Source organism: Tribolium castaneum, chromosome 8 (genome assembly GCF_031307605.1).
Source record: "Tribolium castaneum strain GA2 chromosome 8, icTriCast1.1, whole genome shotgun sequence".
NCBI classification, from domain to species: domain Eukaryota; kingdom Metazoa; phylum Arthropoda; class Insecta; order Coleoptera; family Tenebrionidae; genus Tribolium; species Tribolium castaneum.
Window position 1 is genome coordinate 3,111,310 of NC_087401.1, and position 5,751 is coordinate 3,117,060.

The 5,751-nt window shown below is 31.6% G+C and overlaps 1 long non-coding RNA gene across 1 annotated transcript; it reads left to right on the forward strand.

Moving 5' to 3' along the window:
• The first annotated feature begins 2,065 nt into the window (after positions 1–2,065).
• LOC135267002 (uncharacterized) lies at positions 2,066–4,578 on the forward strand. The gene is made up of 3 exons (XR_010335227.1): positions 2,066–3,276; positions 3,345–3,626; positions 3,678–4,578. It is a non-coding gene; the product is annotated as an uncharacterized LOC135267002 (long non-coding RNA).
• Positions 4,579–5,751: the final 1,173 nt, after the last annotated feature.

Below are 5,751 nucleotides of genomic sequence, written 5' to 3' on the forward strand. Positions count from 1 at the left end.
ATGTCATTTCTTTTTTCTTCTAATAAAGTATTGGACCCAGTAAATTAAGTGTATTTTAAATCACAAGACATTTTCTGTTAAAGCACTTTTTTTTTAAATATTAATTATTTTCAAACTTATATCTCGCTTATGGTTAGTCCTACATGAAAAATGCAAATTACTATTTTGTAGGAAATTTTATCAGCTTTAATTTTAGTAAAAATTTAAAAATTGATAGGAGTAACTGTTTTCGAGATATAAGCAAGAAACCAAAAAACTGTTACCTTAATTAAGCGCTTGCATATAAGCAAATTTAGTAATATTAGTATTATTATTATTAATGTTATTGTTATTAATATGACGACTAAAAACGACTCTCAAGACTTTGGTGACTTTTATGTCTTCTCCTTTTTCCTCGACTAAAGTGTTAGTCTTAATTAATTTAGTTTAATTTCGGTTTTTCAAACAATTTATTTATTTTTATTTTTATAGGAGTAACAGTTTTCGAGATATAAGCAAAAAACCAATAAGAAAACTGTAACTGTTACTGAACAAAAATGTAATTCAGTTTTCAATGTTTGAGACAAAGACGAAAATGCAGCATTTAAAATCGACTCTGAAGACTTCAGTGACTTTTATGCCTCCTCTTCTTTCTTCTAATAAAGTATTGGACCCATTAAATTAAGTGTATTTTAAATCACAAGACATTTTCTGTTAAAGCACTTTTTTTTAAATATTAATTATTTTCAAACTTATATCTCGCTTATGGTTAGTCCTACATGAAAAATGCAAATTACTATTTTGTAGGAAATTTTATCAGCTTTAATTTTAGTAAAAATTTAAAAATTGATAGGAGTAACTGTTTTCGAGATATAAGCAAGAAACCAAAAAACTGTTACCTTAATTAAGCGCTTGCATATAATCAAATATAGTAATATTAGTATTATTATTATTAGTGTTATTGTTATTAATATGACGACTAAAAACGACTCTCAAGACTTTGGTGACTTTTATGTCTTCTCCTTTTTCCTCTACTAAAGTGTTAGTCTTAATTTAGTTTAATTTCGGTTTTTCAAACATTTTATTTTAAAGCAAGTTTTTGTTAAAGATTATTTATATCCAACTCTATAACTCGCTTATGGTTGGTCCTACAAAAAAATGCAAATAACTATTTTGTAGGAAATTTCATCAGCTTTAATTTTGAAAAAAAGATACAAATTGATAGGAGTAACTGTTTTCGAGATATAAGCAAGAAACCAAAAAACTGTTACCTTAATTAAGCGTTTGCATATAAGCAAATTTAGTACTATTAGTATTATTATTATTAATGTTATTGTTATTAATATGACGACTAAAGACGACTCTGAAACATTTAGTGACTTTTATGTCTTCTCCTTTTTCCTCTACTAAAGTGTTAGACACAATTAATTTAGTTTAATTCCGGTTTTTCAAGCATTTTATTTTAAAGCAAATTTTTGTTAAATATTATTTATATCCAACTCTATAACTCGTTTATGCTTGGTCCTACAAGAAAAATGTAAATAACTATTTTGTTAGAAATTTTATCAGCTTTAATTTTGAAAGAAAGATAAAAATTGATAGGAGTAACTGTTTTTGAGATATAAGCAAAAAACCAATAAGAAAACTGTAACTGTTACTGAACAAAAATGTAATTCAGTTTTCAATGTTTGAGACGAAGACAAAAATGCAGCAGTTAAAAACGACTCTAAAGACTTCGGTGACTTTTATGTCACCTCCTTTTTCTTCTAATAAAGTATTGGACCCAATAAATTAAGTGTATTTTAAATCACAAGACATTTTCTGTTAAAACACTTTTTTTTAATTATTAATTATTTTCAAACTTATATCTCGCTTATGGTTAGTTCTACATGAAAAATGCAAATAACTATTTTGTAGGAAATTTTATCACCTTTAATTTTGGTAAAAATGTAAAAATTGATAGGAGTAACTGTTTTCGAGATATTATTATTATTATTAACATAGATTCTTTGCTGAGGTTAACACCTTTATAGCAAAATATCAAGAAATACGGTTTCGTGTTAAATAAAACACCATTGAATAATGAAAAATGAAATACAATTATAATCTACAGTTAAATTAGTTAATTAATAAAGGTTAATGTTAATTATTGTAATGTGTCATATTGATTCTTGAAGGAAGAAACAGTAACAGCTGCAACAACGTTATCAGGCAAGCCATTCCATATATCAAATGCACGATTTGTCAAATAATTCTTTCTAACGGTAGTCTTAAATGGTTCTTTTTTCAGCTTATAAGAATGACCTCTAAGTCTGTCATGATATTGAATTTGCAAGAAATTGCGTGTTACTCCAGGAAATAAACCATGAGTAAGCCGAAAAATTTGAATTGCATCTGCCCTGTTTTGACGAGCACGTAGATCTGGTATTTTGAGTATTTCAAGACGTTGTTCATATGAAACTTGTCTTAAACAGTGTGTCCATCTAGTTACCAGGTGCTGAGTTCTTTCCAGCAAATCAATATCCTTTAACAAATAAGGTCTCCAGACTGGAATGGCAAATTCCAAATGCGGCCTTATGTAAGTGATGTACACCTTTGAAATAAAACTGACTGAAGGATTTGGAAAAACATGCTTTAGCAAATAAAACATTTTACGCGCTCGACCCACTGATGCTAGACATTGCTCTGACCATCCTAACTTATCATTTACAATGACCCCTAGATCTTTGGTTGAGGTTTTTACACTCAGGAGTATGCCATTTATATGGTAAAGGTACTTTGGGTTGTTGTGGCCACACTGAAGTACACAGCATTTTGCAATATTTAGTGGTATTTGCCACTTCTCGCTCCATTGGAAGATTAAATTAAGTTGGTCTTGCAAGTCCGTGACAAGTGGGTTAGCAAATAACTTAATATCATCCGCATATGCTGAATAGCTGTCCAGTGAAAACAATAAATCTGCTGTATATAACAAGAATAAAATTGGTCCAAGAACTGATCCCTGTGGGACCCCACTTAATACTGGTTTAGAGTACGAAAATTTACCACAGACTTTTACACAATAGTTTCGATTTGATAGAAACGCTCGGATCCAATCAAGCAAATTTCCTGTTACACCATAGGACTCCAGTTTTGCTAACAAGAGATTGTGAGGGACTTTATCAAAGGCTTTACTAAAATCAAGGTAAATTATGTCTACAGGTTGGTTAGTGTCTAACATTTTTGTCCATAGATTTGTGCAGGATAGCAAATTTGTGACAACTGACCTACCTGGTAAAAAGCCGTGCTGATGCTCAGGTATTAAATTATTTTTTCTCATGTAAGTTAATAGTTCCTTGACTATAACTTTTTCCATAATTTTACAGCATGTCGACGTGAGACTTACAGGTCTATAGTTAGCAGGATCAAGTTTATCTCCTGACTTGTACAAAGGCGTGATTGTTGCTTGCAACCACTCGTAGGGCAAAGTGCCTTGTAAGAATGATTTTGTCATCATTTTGGCAAGTGGGCCCGACAACGAGGCAGCACAAGTTCTCAGGAGTTTGGGAGGTATCTGATCCGGACCTGGAGCTGTATTTAATTTAATGGCACAGAGTTGGCTTTTTACCAGATCCGGAGTAAAATTAATATAAGACAACCCACTAAATGTACTTGTAGGCATAAATGACGGTATATTATTATTAATGTTTAAATTATAGGTAGCAGCAAAACTGTCCGCTAAAGTGTTTGCAGTTTCTGTATGATCGGAGCAGAGTAGACCTGAAGCATTTCGTACTAAAGGGACCGACACACGACTAGAGATAAATTTACGTACATGGGAATAAAATAGTTTTGGTTTATTTAATATAGAATTTTCATAATTACACCTGGCTATTTGTAAATCAGATTTTAGTTGGTTAGAAAATCTTTTATAAGCAGAAAAATTATTTTCAGTAGGCTTCCTTTTAAATTTTTTCCATAATTTAGCTTTGTATTTTATTTTGTCAAGCATGTGTTGATTTATCCACGGTTTATCTTTTCTCAGTCGGTTTGTAAACAGTCTGGAATTTGTTGTAATGCAAGTTTGTAAAATCGATTTAAAATGTTTCCATTGTTCTTCCGCATTTAGTGAATCTAAACCATTCCAGTCGTAAGTCAAGAGACTTTCGTCTATGCGAGTGTAGTCAACAATTGATGTTGTTTTAATTCTTGCATTTGGCTCTGAATATATCATAATTTGTAACTCAATTTCGATTTTTGAATGATCAGATGTACCTACAGGATTCGAAACGTTTAAAGACGATACAAGGTTAACGTCAGACAAAATTACCAAATCAAGTAATGAAGGACGTTGTTGGGATCTAAATCGTGTAGGTTCAGTGACTATTTGTGACAAATTATTCTCCAAGAGCAATTCAGAAAATTGTTTTTCGATGATTGTTTGACCTGTTGTGTTTTTAGCAGACCAGTCTATACATGGAAAATTGAAATCTCCCATGATAATTAAGTTAGGATACTGATTAATAGTTGATTGTATGGTATTAAATAGATTTTTATCATTTTCGTGATTGTTAAAAGACGCTCCTGTTGGTGGTCTGTAAATACATGCTATAACAAAGGTTTGTTCATTTCCTTCAAATTTTAACCATAGAGAATCATAAGGTTTAACAGATATGCAAATTTGAGTAATTTTAAAAAATTTTGAAATTTTAATTTTATCTACATAAAAACACACACCGCCACCTTTTTGAGATAGGCGATCATCTCTGTAAATAGAGTAATTTTCAATGTGTACAGCATCATCAGAGATAGACGGATTAAGCCAAGTCTCCGTGAGTGCGATAATAGAAGGTCTAAATTCAGTTACTTCTAATAACAAATCATTAAATTTTGAAGATAAAGATGCGATATTCGTATACAGAAGAGCCATTGAACAAGGGTAAATATTTAGTTTTTTTGATGTGAAATAATTTTTGGTACGTGGTTAACGTATTTAATTGTCAAGTCCTTTTCGCCAACATCAAGTCTTCGCTTTAATTCATCACGCAAATTGTTTAAATGCTTTAGTTGACCCGGGGTTTTATCATCACTAATAGTAATGTGAGCAAATTGTGGGTGCTGCAGCAAAGACGATTTTTTCTTCAAGCATAGACGTGCCATTTGTTGAGTTTTAAATTGCAATTTTAATAAGCGAGGTTTATCACCGACGGTTTTTCCTACGCGAAAAACATTTTCCGGACCAATCACAAGTGATGGATCAATGATCTCGAGGACATCATTTACCACATCCACGTCTTGTTTATTAGCGACAGGTTTAACATTGTACATAATAACATTGCACGCACGAGCCGACCTGTCCACAGATTCGGCGATAATTTCTTCGCGGTTTATAGCTTGAGACGTATTGTTATTAATAATAAGAGATTCGAGTTTGCTAAGACGCTCATCAAATGATGATTTTATGTCATTTACGAGTTTTTTAATTTCTGAAATTGCTGTGATAGTTACGTTGCATCTATTACAAAACAGTTTGATATTTGGAGAGCGAGACTGAGAAATAAAGGCGATTTCATTTTCGCTTATTTTGAGGCAACGACAGTGAATATTTAGCGAACAGCCGTCACACACCACGATAGGTGTATCACGACTTACGCTTTTAAAACAGTGGCAGCAATTAAATTCAGCCATTAAATTTAGTGATTTAAACTGAAATTAATGAAATTAATGTAGACAAAATTTGGACACCAGACGCTCACTCTGCGACAGAGCGATAAATACTAAATTTTCACTGCG